Source organism: Papaver somniferum, chromosome 5, assembly GCF_003573695.1.
Source record: "Papaver somniferum cultivar HN1 chromosome 5, ASM357369v1, whole genome shotgun sequence".
NCBI classification, from domain to species: Eukaryota; Viridiplantae; Streptophyta; class Magnoliopsida; order Ranunculales; family Papaveraceae; genus Papaver; species Papaver somniferum.
The window spans coordinates 177,131,253-177,145,990 of NC_039362.1; positions in this window are offsets into that span (position 1 = coordinate 177,131,253).

Here is a 14,738-nt window from a genome sequence, read left to right on the forward strand (position 1 = left end):
ACTTGAAGAAAACCTAAAGCTCAAGAAAGAAAACGAAGCTCTTGATGAAACAGTTGCTGTCCTTGAAGATGACAAAAAGAAGTTGAACAAGGAACTCGATAAGTATCGTGTAACCGTAGCAGAACTCGAGAAAGAAATAAAATATCTCAAGGAATAGAAATCAACTAAACCCTGAACACAAAGAAAGATTTTTCCTGCTTACTCTTGTGTTTCCTTTTGTATGTGTTTGCATTTGGTATGGTCAGATTTTGTATAAGTCTATTTGGAGTAGTTGTGTGTCATCATTTGATTTTAATTCATCGATTCATGCTGATTTTATGCGTATCAGTGTATTGCTCAAATTTACTTAAGATTTATTCTTCTTTTTAGTCAATTTTCTTCTCTTGAAACTGGCCCTGTACAAATCTTACCGTTCGAATTTTGGTATGTGAATGTTTTATAACTTTTATTATGAGACCAAGACTCATCTTCCAGCTAGGCATGCATATTCAGCTTGAATTAAAGACTCTTCTTCTCGCCTCACGGCCTGTAAATGAAGAATAAGTTCAGATGCAATAGGTGATGAACATACATAGTTGGCCCAGAGTATATATTTTTAACCATGCAGAAGTCTGGTAAAGTGCACAAAGGAAATGATAAAGCACAGAGACATTTGAATCAGTTTACAGTAGCTTGGTAACAGATAACCTCCAAACACATGGACCCTAATTAGCACGAACTACATATAAAAAGTGCACAAAGTAAGTGATGAAGTTGGCATGATATTGGGAGACATAAGTTAGGGGAGAGTAGGTGGCAGAGCTCTGAACTCTTCTAAAAAGATAAGCAAATAACATCATTGGCATGCACCACCTCCATGAACATTGTTAGCTGTAAAGGATCGCCTTTTTAAGTTGCTTTATGCTAATTAATTTTTCCATATCAAAATTATTAGTACCCATATTTGATTTATTGTTTTCTAGGACATTTTTTTTTTGTAATCAAACTCCAATGCAGACAAATATTATAACTTATTTCGGGGCATTTAGAAGCATATTCCAACTCATTGGCGTACATGAAAATGATATATCAAATATGTAGTGGAACTTTATCTATTCATATGAAAGAGTATTGTAGTTCAACGTTTTAAGTTTGGCATCCATGAGAAGAAATTGGGTGGATGGTGCATATAAATTTAAAGTATGCGTAGGTGAAGGTAGGTGATGTGATGGACTGTGACTTTGGGGGAGAAACAGCGAGGAATTGACACTTTGGTGATGTGCTTTAATATTCATCAAACTGACAGTTGGCTTAAGACCTTAATTAAGTTGGATCCCGCGTTATTGCAGATTATTAAGGTAATGGATGAGATGTCATCATCTAAGGCTAAGTAATCCACAGAACTTTTATGACTTTAGATATGTGAAGTTGATCATAAATTTCATGATGTGAACAACACTCAATTATGTGAATATTAATTCATTACTTTTTGCTTCTCACCTATGCTACATATACTCCTAGTGTTTTGCTGATATATATGTGTTTGATCTTAATTAGAAGATAACAAATTTTCACTCATTTCTTTCGCAACCTTGATAGGTTCTTCTAATCTTCGAACTTTCTCTCATCATCTCTCATTTTTTCGCAAGCAACTATGTCGTGGTATACAAATCCTCAGTTGTTTATATACTCGTCCACTTACGTATATAAAGTTACGAAAAAATTTGGTATCAACCCTATTTCCAAAAGTGATCTTGAAGATATAAAAGTACTTTCCTTCTCGGAACATCTGTCTATGGACAATAATAAAGAGAGCGATTTCAAAGATTTTAAAGCTTCCTTCCCTAAATCTGGGATGTTTAAGGCTATAAACTGTGAAGGTTTGGTGATCAACTGGGATAAAACCAAAAAGACAGGTGCCTGGTCCCGTGAGGAACAAGATTCGCCTTTCTGGAGTCTGCCTGGTATTACTAAACCGAAATCAGAAACAGAACAAGCTCTTGCGGGAAAGGTTTCCGACTTGGAGGCAAAACTTTCCTCTATTCAAAGTGAATTCAACAACAACAAGGTCGAGAAAGAAGTTATAGTAGCAGAAAACTCGGTCCTTAAGGACGAGAAAGAAGCTATAATAACAGAAAACTTGATCCTTAAGGTCGAGAAAGAAGCTACAGATAAAAGAGTTCGGGATTTGGTAGCAGAAAACGCCACCCTTAAGGCTCAGGTGAAAAGAGAGAGGGATGAGAAAAATACTCTTATCAAAAGTTTGAAAAGAGATGAAAAACTTGTCGACTTACTCGAGAAACAAGTTTCAGATTTAAAATTGGAACTTGTTCAATGTTGTGGTGCTGCTAGAGTTGGATCCTTGATTGAGGAACCATGGATCACTGGCCAAACGGTTCTTAGCAACTGGGTCCCTATCGGGGAACTCGATGTTCTAGCGGTGTTGAAAAATACTACTTTGCCAATCACCAAGGTCACGGGTGGTTCGAAATCCGGAGCCGATAATACGACCAACGTTAAAGCTAGCTGTTTTTCCCGAAGATTAATTCCCATAGTGGTTGTGGACGTTGCTAATTTGTCTCCGAACAAAGAAAAGGCGAGATTCGATCCCTGCGTTTGGGGTTCGTATGAGGATGCAGGAATCATGTATGCAGCCCGCAAGCCATTTGCCCCAGAGACGTCGGTTAATGCAGACAAGACACGTTAATATGTACTAAAATTAGCGGGTTCAAGCTACTGTAAATTTAAGGGAATTTACAGGTTTATTTAAGGCCTTTTCCTTGCTTGATTATGTTAATTTCCTTTCTTTTCTTTTTTTTTTGCTTTAGTTTGTTTATGTTTTGCAAGTGAGGTTAGGTCCAAGGCTGTAAAGTCTACTCTATCTGACTTGTATCATCATATCCCCTTCTCTTTTTGTCCCAAATATGAAGACTCAGGTCATTTTATGGTGTTAGTTATTAAAGACTAATTAATTATTTCTTAAATTTTTCCGTGGTTATTTAGGGAAGGGGTCTCCTAAACCGATTAGAATTCTTGGTGGCCAAGTTTGTAACCTATATAAATAGGTAGTTAGGCCTTGTAGAATGTGTACATTGTGTAGAAAACGATTAAGAGATCGGTGACAGATTTCTTGTATAACTTTTAGGTCTAAAGTTAGGGTTTCGTTGTGAGAGCATATTGGTGAGAACAAGAGACAAGGTTATCGTCTCGGGTAATTGTTGCGGTGTAACCAAAGGTTTGTTGGGATTCACACGACGTTGTAATCGTTTTTCTTCATAGTGGATTTGAGTTGGTGCGACTCAAAGTGGACGTAGACAATATATACAAGTTGTATGTATTGGTCGAACCACTATAAATCTTGTGTCTTGTGAGTTGATTTATCTTTCTCGTATTATTATGGTTGCTTGTGCTTGGTTTACTTATTATTCATCATAATATCTCAAGATCCGTTATTCCGCGGTTGTCAGTGATTATTCCCTAAGAAAATCCTGACAACTGGTATCAGAGCTCGGGTTAGAGATTTAGGGTTTATCATAGTACGATTGAAGTGGGAGTTACGGGTGATAATAACGAAAGTACGGTAGCTAGTGTTAAAGTTTTTAATGGGAAGAACTTTGCGTTTTGGAAGTCTCAGATGGAAGACTACCTATATGAGAAAGACCTTGCTGATCCTTTGGGTGGAGTTGCAAAAAAGGGAGCACGCAAAGACGATGAATGGACAACTCTTGATCGCAAGTGTGTAGCCGTGATCCGTAGATGTCTAACGGAGGAAGTCTACAATAACGCACAAGAGGAAACTAGTACGAAGGATCTTATGGATAAACTTGAAAATTTGTATCAAAAGTCATCAGCCTCGGGGAAGATTATGTTGTATGAAAAATTATTTAATCTGAAGATGCAAGAAGACGAAGCGATTTCAGCACATCTTGGGAAGTTTAAATCAATTATTTCTCAGCTTTCAAAAGTTAGTATTACTTTTGATGATGAAGTTCAAGCTTTACGGTTGTTGTCGTCATTACCAAAGAGTTGGGAGACTGCAAGGACAACCATAAGCAATTCTGAAGGGAGTGAGAAGTTGAAGCTTGATGATGTGCAGCAAAGGTTAATTGTTGAAGATGAGAGAAGAATAGAACAAGGTTATGTTTCTAGTTCTTCAAGCTCGGCTTTAAGTATGCATGAAGAAGATAGAGGCAGAAGTTCAAATAGGAACAACAACCAGACTAGATGGAGGTCTAGAGGAAAGTCTAGGGGGAGATCTCAATCCCGTCCTAGAGGTGTTGTTGAGTGTTGGGCGTGTAAGAAAATAGGACACTACAAGCGCGATTGTCCGGAAAACAAAGGTGCTAATAATGGTGGAAACAAAGGTAATCAAGAAGAGGTCAACGTAGTTGCAGCTGCGGAACCGGTGAAGGTCCTTGTTGATAACAAGAAGATGATTACGGAAGGTCTTCTACTATTCTCTGAGGACAAGCAAGATGAATCTTGGACTATAGATTCGGGAGCTTCTTTCCATGCAACGGGTGATAAGAGTATTATGATCTCTTATAAAGAAGGATTTATGGACAAGTATTCATGGGTGACGGTGAAGCATGCGACATCATCGGTTTGGGTGATGTGATCTTGAAATTCAACGGTTCGACATGGAAATTGAAGGATGTACGACACGTTCCAAATTTGAAGAAAAACTTGGTGTCTGTGGGCCAAGTTTGTGATGATGACTGTGAAGTTGTGTTAACGAAACACAATTGGAAAGTAAAGAAAGGGGTTATGGTGTTAGCTCGAGGAGTTAGAGTCAATACTCTATACCGGACTTCAGATGGAACTAATTTAGCAGTGGCTAGTAGTGGTGAAGACACTAACTTATGGCATAGAAGATTACGGCACATGAGTGATAAGAACATTAAGATTCTATGTTCGGGAGGATATCTACCTAAGATGAAGTCTGTTGATATGAGTTTTTGTGAAGATTGTTTTCTTGGAAAACAAAAACGGGTTAGTTTCAGCAGAGGAGGAAGAGACTTGAGAAGTGCAAAACTTGATTTGGTTCACACGGATGTATGGGGACCAATTGATGTTGCATCTCACAGTGGGTTCCAGTATTATGTCACCTTTATTGATGATCACTCAAGGAAGGTGTGGCTTTACTTCATGAGGAATAATTTCGAGGTGTATGAAGTGTTTAAGAAGTGGAAAGCTTTGGTTGAGCAGAAACTGGTCTGAAGTTGAAGTGTCTAAGGTCAGACAACGGTGGTGAGTATGACAAAACAGAATTCTTACAGTTATGTGCTACTAATGGAATTCGTTTGAAGAGGACAGTTTCAAGGACGCTACAAGAGAATGGACTAGCAGGAACGTATAAATTGGACGTTGAATGCACGTGCAAGGTACATGAGGTTGCAGTCTGGTTTGCCCGAGACCTTCTGGGCACATGCAACAGAGACGGATGCTTATCTAATTAACAAGACACCTAGTAGTCCATTAGATATGAAGATACCATAGGAGGTTTGGACTGGCAAAAAGGTTAATCTTTCCTATTTGAAAGTTTTTGGTTGTGTTGGTTATGTTCATCTTAGTACCGGTGAGAGGTATAAGATAGGTGCTCAAGCAAAGAAGTGTATATTCCTTGGTTATGGAATTGACGCTTTTGGGTATAAACTTTGGGACTATGAGGGTCACAAAGTTATTATAAGTAGAGACGTCACTTTTAATGATAATGAGTTGTACAAGGACAGGAATACAGCACAAGTTGAAGATATCAGGTCAAGAAACGTCGATAAGGAGTTGTATATCGATAATGATGATGTTTCTGGAAGAAGTGTGGAACAAGAAGAGCATGATGTGGCTGATGGCAGATAAGTACCAGTTGAAGAGACTTCTACTGCAGTGGGAGTTATTCCTACAGTTTCACAAGAAGTACGATGATCGTCAAGAACTTCTAAACCAAACCCAAGGTATGCTTTGAATTATCTATTATTTACAAATGGAGGCGAACCTGAAGATATTAAGGAAGCACTAGCGGCTGATGATTCAGGCAGTGGAAACTTTCTATGGAGGATGAGATAAATTCAGTTGATGAGAGTGGCACTTGGGTGTTAGTAAAATTACCAAGTGGTAAGAAGGTGTTGCATAACAAGTGGGTTTATCAGATGAATTCTGAAGCAAATGGAGATATTCGCTACAAGGCGAGGTTGGTTGTGAAAGGTTTCCAGCAAAAACCTGGTGTTGATTACAACGAGATATTTTCTCCAGTTGTGAAGATGACTACTATTCGAGTAGTGTTAAGTATAGTGGCTTATGAAGATCTCTACCTTGAACAATTGGATGTAAAGACAGCTTTTCTTCATGGTGACCTAGATGAAGAAATTTACATGAAGCATCCAGAAGGATTCATAGTAAAAGGCAAGGAAGAGTTGGTGTGCAAGCTAAAAAAGAGTTTGTATGGTTTAAAACAATCCCCTAGACAGTGGTACAAGAAGTTTGATAACTTCGTGCATAGAAGTGGTTACTCACGGTGTAATGCAGATCATTGTTGTTACTTCAAAAGGAACAAAAATGATTTTGACTACATCATATTACTACTGTATGTGTATGATATGTTGTTTGCCGGAACATGTCTACAAAAAGTTGAGAATTTGAATAAACAATTAGCAAGTGATTTTGATATGAAAGATCTTGGTGAAGCAAAGCAGATTCTTGGTATGAGGATCATAAGAGACAGAACTAAGGGTGTACTTATGCTTAGTCGGGAGGAATATCTTGAACGAGTGTTGAAAAGGTTCAATATGGAGAATGCTAAACCAGTTAGTTCTCCACTTGGAAGTCAAATTCGTATTTCAAGTATGCAGTTTGTGAAGACAAATGAAGAAAATGAGTACATGTCTAACGTACCATATTCTTCGGCTATTGGGAGTTTAATGTATGCTATGGTGTGCACAAGACCGGATATTGCACATGCAGTGGGAGTAGTGAGTAGATATTCAAGCAACCCTGGAAAACAACATTGGGAAGTTGTGAAGTGGATTCTCAGGTATTTGAGAGGTAACAAAAACGTACCATTGTGCTATGGAAAATGTGGTTCTATTTTGAGGGGTTATGTGGATGGAGACTTCGCAGGTGATGTAGATAAAAGGCGAAGTACGACCGGTTATGTTTATACTATGGGGTCAGCTGCAGTGAGTTGGAACTCAAGGTTACAGAAGTTGGTGATATTGTCTACTACGGAAGCAGAGTATGTAGCGGTGACGGAAGCGAGAAAGGAGATGATTTGGTTACAAGGATTATTAGCTGAGTTGGGAAAGGAACAAGGAGATAATGTTCTGTTTAGCGACAGTCAAAGTGTTATACATTTAGCCAAGAACTCAGCCTATCATGCTAGGACGAAGCATATAGATATCCGTTATCATTTCATTCGGGATCTCTTAGAAGAAGGAGAGTTGAAGCTCGAGAAGATTCTTGGTTCGAAGAATCCGGCGGATAGGTTTACCAAGGGAGTTACATCAGACAGGCTAAAGCTCTGCAAGGCTTTAGTTGGTCTCTCAGAATGAGGATCTGGGAGGGGAGCCGCACTAACAAGGAAGATGTTTTAGCACCGTCAATCCAAAGTTGAAGAATGAAAGACAATCAACAAGTCTTCAAAGTGGGAGATTGTTAGTTATTGAAGACTAATTAATTATTTACTAAAGTTAGCCATGGTTATTTAGGGAAGAGGTTTCCTAAACCGGTTAGAATTCTTGGTGGCCAAGTTTGTAACCTAAATAAATAGGTAGTTAGGCCTTGTAGAATGTGTACATTGTGTAGAAAACGATTAAGAGAGTGGTGACAGATTTCTTGTATAGCTTTTAGCTCTAAAGCTAGGATTTCGTTATGAGAGCATATTGGTGAGGAACAAGAGACAAGGTTATCGTCTCGGGTAATTGTTGCGCTGTAACCAAGGTTTTGCTGGGATTCACACGAAGCTGTAATCGTTTTTCTTCATAGTGGATTTGAGTTGGTGCGGCTCAAAGTGGACGTAGACAATATATACAAGTTGTATGTATTGGTCGAACCACTATAAATCTTGTGTCTTGTGAGTTGATTTATCTTTCTCGTAATATTATGGTTGCTTGTGCTTGGTTTACTTATTATTCATCATAATATCTCAAGATCCGTTATTCCGCGGTTGTCAGTGATTATTCCCTAAGAAAATCCTGACAACTGGTATCAGAGATCGGGTTAGAGCTTTAGGGTTTATAATAGTACGATTGGAGTGGGAGTTACGGATGATAATAACGAAAGTACGGTAGCTAGGGTTAAATTTTTTTATGGGAAGAACTTTGCGTTTTGGAAGTCTCAGATGGAAGACTACCTATTATGAGAAAGACCTTGCTGATCCTTTGGGTGGAGTTGCGAAAAAGGGAGCACGCAAAGACGATGAATGGACAACTCTTGATCGCAAGTGTGTATCCGTGATTCGTAGATGTCTAACGGAGGAAGTCTACAATAACGTACAAGAGGAAACTAGTACTAAGGATCTTATGGATAAACTTGAAAAGTTGTATCAAAGGTCATCATCCTCGGGGAAGATTATGTTGTATGAACAATTATTTAATCTGAAGATGCAAGAATGCGAAGCGATTTCAGCACATCTTGGGAAGTTTAAATCAATTATTTCTCAGCATTCAAAAGTTAGTATTACTTTTGATGATGAATTTCAAGCTTTACGGTTGTTGTCGTCATTACCAAAGAGTTGGGAGACTGCAAGGACAACCATAAGCAATTCTGCAGGGAGTGAGAAGTTGAAGCTTGATGATGTGCAGCAAAGGTAAATTGCTGAAGAGGAGAGAAGAATAAAACAAGGTTATGTTTCTAGTTCTTCAAGCTCGGCTTTAAGTATGCATGAAGAAGATAGAGGAAGGAGTTCAAATAGAAACAACAACCAGACTAGATGGAAGTCTAGAGGAAAGTCTAGGGGGAGATCTCAATCCCGTCCTAGAGGTGTTGTTGAGTGTTGGGAGTGTAAGAAAGTAGGACACTACAAGCGCGATTGTCCAGAAAACAAAGGTGCTAATAATGGTGGAAACAAAGGTAATCAAGAAGAGGTCAAACGTAGTTGCATCCGCGGAACCGGTGAAGGTCCTTGTTGATAACAAGAAGATGATTAAAAAAGGTTTTTCACTACTCACTGAGGACAAGCAAGATGAGTCTTGGATTATAGATTCGGGAGCTTCTTTCCATGCAACGGGTGATAAGAGTATTATGATCTCTTATAAAGAAGGATACTATGTCCAAGTATTCTTGGGTGACGGTGAAGCATGCGACATCATCGGTTTGGGTGATGTGATCTTGAAACGGTTCGACATGGAAATTGAAGGATGTACGACACGTTCCAAATTTGAAGAAAAACTTGGTGTATGTGGGCCAAGTTTGTGATGATGATTGCGAAGTTGTGTTAACGAAACACAATTGGAAAGTAAAGAAAGGGGCTATGGTGTTAGCTCGAGGAGTTCGAATCAATACTCTATACCGGACTTCAGATGGAACTACTTTAGCAGTGGCTAGTAGTGGTAAAGACACTAACTTATGGCATAGAAGATTAGGGCACATGAGTGAGAAGAACATGAAGATTCTATGTTCGGGAGGATATCTATCACTACAAAAAAACCAACCAAAGGCTACTTGACCAATGGTAGTGGCCTATTCAAATCTTTAGTTGCCTAACAATTTATGCAATTAATGTTAGTTGCCCAGGCGTAGTGGCGTAAGAGCGCGTTGCTTTATGTTTAAAGCAACAAGTTCGCACTGGTTAGTTGGTCCCCATGTCTAAAGATACTAGTTTGGCTAGTTGGCCGACAGATGTCACCTAATAGGTAAAGTCACTAATTTGTGTAGTCGTCAGGTTATTAGCGAAAATATTAAGGCAACAACTATCTTTTAATTGTTAATAGATTTTGCATTTAGAGATTCATCTAGTGGCCAACAACATAAAACCACTGGCTTTTGTAGTGGTCGTTTCATATGCCTAATGGTTTAAGACACTAGTTCTTGTCTAGTTATTCAATAGGTCACGGATAAATTATTTCATGCAATTGCAAAAATATATATGCAACTAAGTTTTAGTAGCCAATCTTTTAGGATACAAGTATCTCTAATAGTCTCTAGTAGCCTAATGACTAAAAGCTGCTACCATCGCAGCAACAACAGTAGCCAACTCATACATGAAACCAACTTCGGAGTTCCTAAACTTAAAGAGCCACTAGTTCTCTAGATTTTAAATAGGTAATGCTACTAACATCTCAGATGGACCGGTGAGAGGGCTGATCTGGGCTTGACCGGTGCTACGGACCCAGGCCTGGAAAAAAAGTCCATCCGTAAATAACTTCCCAAATTTAATGCATTACCAAATATTAATAAATAAATATTAATTGAATTTCTATAATTAACACTAAATACTAAAAAAGAGAGATACCAAAAGTAAATTTTTATTTAATAGCATTCGTTAAAACAAAGAAGTTTCCAAACAAAAAAATCAAGAATATCGTAATCCCACCCGAGATATCAGGACCACAAGACCAAAAAAAAAAGAGAAAGTTCTTCTAAGAGCTAAGCTAGATCTTTCTAAAAAGAGACTCTAAATAACAGAAATAATAAATGCATCTAAACCTCAACATATTCTTCTTCATCATCCTCTTCGAGTTCCCTATCTGGATTCTCCTCGTCACCTTCTTCTTGACCATCTGCAAAGGCCTCTACATCCTCCTCTTCAGCTTCCATATCACTACCTTCAAAGGAATCTCGATGTTCATGAATTTGACTCCCGTGCACATCAGCATCTTCATCATCATCTTCCGCTTCATCTTCAGATGATAATTCCATAGCCGACATGCCATTTTTAACAAGATATTCATTAAAACACTTCTTTGTCGCGTTCAGACCTGTTTCTTTCTTAGGACTTCTGTTTTCCTGTTCCAAGGATGCCATTCTTACTTTCAATTCGGCAATATCTTCTTCTTTTTTCTGGTATAAACTGTAGTCAGTTGGATGAGCCTTGCGACGACGTTTACCCGAACATCCAGCATTACGAACTTTGTTAAATATCTCTTCTGGAGTGTCATTAGTTTCTCCCCGATCTGCGGCTTCCTTCATGGCCTTCATTTTTTCCTGCACATTAATTCAAAACACAAATTAATCACAAAGTAGGAAACCAGATTCAAATGAGTTTGGGCAAGCAATAGCAGGTTGAAGGAAAAAAAGAATACTGACTACAAAGTAGAATTCCAGAATAAAGAACCGTACTTAATATGGCCACTATTCACAAAAATTCCCATAATAAAGAACCATACTTATTCACAAAAATTCTACCAGGAGCAGTTTTCACTTAACCGATGATAAGAAACTCAAAACTATGATATAAAAATGTTGCATATTTTTCTTCACTTAATCTTTTGGCAGAATGAGCACAACAGTGCATAGCATAATTTTGCAATTCTATCTGTGCAAATCATGATTGTGTAAACAATAATCTATAAATAGATACATATCAAACATGTTTCATGAATGAAGGATTATTTTTTTGCATTTGGCGTGGATTTTCTTTTCAGGATCATGGGTTCGTCGGAAGAAAGTCACTGGATCACAAGGCTCTTCGGCTTGCAGCTTTGAAATGGAAAACATCATCATATAAAACAACATATCATGTAATAAACACATCTGACTCGTAAATAATATCATTAAATAAAACAATTGAAGCAGGCATAATATATACCAACTCGTATTCGATACTAGTGAAACTTTTGTTGCCATTACTGTGGTTAATACCGTTGAGTTGCTTCGCAGCCGCAGCAAGACGTCCTCTTTCATAATTTTTCTATCGCATGAGGTAAAATGTAAGTTAATATGAAGTTAAGTGTAAGAATGCAGACATATATAAGACAAAATGTTAATAAAAGATCACCCACCCCAACTCTTCAAGTTCAATCTATATATATAACCTTATGGAAAATCTTCCATAACCAAAACCAAACTCTTGTATATGATGTAAGCTACTTTACATCCACATATAATTTATATTCTAAACAAAAAATACAACAAGAAATGATAGCAAGGGTTTGCAAAAAATGAGTTCAGCTGTATAAGAGTGCCCTTGGCAGTGCATTCTTGTTTTCAAACCAATAATGAAGTGCAATTTTAAGACAAAAAAGAAAAGATAACTTGTGTAGTGTTTTCCAGTTCCACATATCATACCTAATTGTCCACTCCCATGACTTAAAAAAAACATCATATGTAAACAGTAAGCAAATAGATATACCTTGAACGCATCGGTGGTGAAGTGCTCACACATGTGAGCCCAATCACGTTTGTTGGGGCAATCTTCGGGAGGGTGTGCCAAAGCCTCCAGGTGGCCATCTGATCCAGCGAACCCATCACCCCCAGCTTTTTTGTATGCTAGACGAAGTTTGTGCCTGTATGCCTTATAGGCATTCCTCATCATGTCTTTGATCACTTTGACAGCCACTTCATCATCAGGAACGAGAATAAAGTGGTCCTATATGGCCGAAAACAACTTAATAGAGATAGCAACTAAAAAAAATCCAAACTAAGAATAAAATAAGTAACATTAAATTATTTATACCCGGACATTCTGGATCACTCGGGCAATCTTCTGCTCAGGCATATCATCAAATTTATCATATGTTAGTGGGCAATTGTCCCTTTGCCTTACCCACGACCCAATAGAGTTTATAAGCTCATGTCTATAGTATCCACAAAATTTTTCTTTAAAAACGTACACGCTTACTTTCTCCTTCCCCCTGTTGGAAACCGCAAGATTAGTCGTTTTCTTTCTTGTGGTACGTTGTGTTCGACCTATTTAAGAAACCAAAGATAGCATACAGGAAAATTATTAGCTAGTCAGAAAAAAACAACATTAAAAAACAAAATGCCTCTCACATAAATATACCATCTTGCAGTGAATTGCCAACTTCTTCATTATTTGATACAGGAGAATTAGACGTTGATCACGATCGGTTGGGTTGCGAAAAATTATGGTTTTCAGCTGGAGAATTGTTCCGCTGTTGTGATCGGCGAGATTGCTGCGAAGATGAACTTCGAAGAGAATTATGCTGTGATTGATGAGATGTTGAACTTTGAATAACTTTTTGTGTTGACCGATGAGATGGCTGAAGAGATGCTTGTGTTCGATTATTATGCAATTGATTTGAACGTTGTTGTATTTCATTCTCTGCGGGAGGTGGTACAGAACGACGACCTTGAGTTCTCATAGGGATATGTAGACCATTGTATTCCTTCTCCAGATTTCTGTGTACTCCTGTGCGGTGTCCTCTAGGGGATATCCTTGGAGTTAACAGAAAATCATTGTTCAGAGGTGATTCCATTGGATGCACCGCGCATGATATTCCACCAGCCCTACTTCTCTCATGCACAGGTGACTCAATTGGTGAACGACTTGGCAGCACAGGACGTGTTCTTCCACCTCCCCTTCCTCCATCCACTGGTGACTCGATTGGTGCATGGCTTGGCAGCACCCGACCTGTTCTTCCAACTCCACTTCCGTCGTGCACCATTGACTGAGCTGCTTGCAAGCGACTGCTAAAGTCATTCAATTGGTGTTCTTGTCCCTCCTTGTTTTTGTCTCCTGCAGTATAACATTTAAGTAAGGCATACATATTAATTGCTAAAATTGCCTGAAAATACACAGCATCGGTTATTGGTCCTATAAGGAAGAGTTCAAGAAACATTTTAAAAATTCCCAGCACTCTATTGGGCATCAATCAGCAAACAACTACACTGTGTACTATTACTTGTCATTGAAAATTTTGCAGAAAATGGCATGTAAAATTCTAACTCAGTTCAATACCAAAGCAACATATGTATGTTCAAAATTGAAAATGTTATTAAGAAAAGGAGATTTAGATACCAAAAAAAAAAGGTTATTGGTTACCAATAAATTGAGATTGCTTCACACTTTTCGGATTTCCTCCCTGTCGTGTGGATATGGGATTCACAAGTGCAGCTGAGGGCGCTTTAGCTCCTCCCTTCTGTACTTTTTGGTTTTTCGAAGTCCATTCTGGAAAACAACCATGCATGATAATCGACAAACGGCACAAATAGAAAGTTAATGCCTTCATTAAATCATAAAGTTTATTCTTAATTTACCGTATTTTCGACGTAAAGCTTCATCCCCGAAGAATAGGCAGGCTTCTCGAGCCATATCTGATGAAATCAAAACACCTAAGATTATTAAGTTCGATCTGAATTCTTCAGGAAATAAACATATAAACAACTCAATGCCTCCTGCAACCTAAACTTAATCTGTGAACACAACAAATCCACATATATATACATTTAACGAAAACTAAGCCTAAACTAAACATCAAGCACACGATTCAACAACCATTTGATTAGTAAGATAAAGCCTCAAAATGTTGACAAAATCAATTTAACCACCAAAAAAACATCAGATTGAAATCGATTATACCAGTTATGTTTTAATACCTACCCTTTCACAAAACTAAATTCATGAGAGGAACAAGTTACAACACTGAAGCGCAAAACCCAAAGTATCAAAACAAGACCTAGAACTATTAACCCAAAACATGAGGAAAAAAAACACCTATAATATATTCCTTCCCAGATTAATATTCAGAAGAAATATACCAGTAAGAACACAACAACCCAAATCAGATAAGTTCCCTGTCGAAAAAAAAAACAGAAAAAATCAATTAGGTTTTGATACAAAAAAATCAAGCATAGGGTTTGAAGAG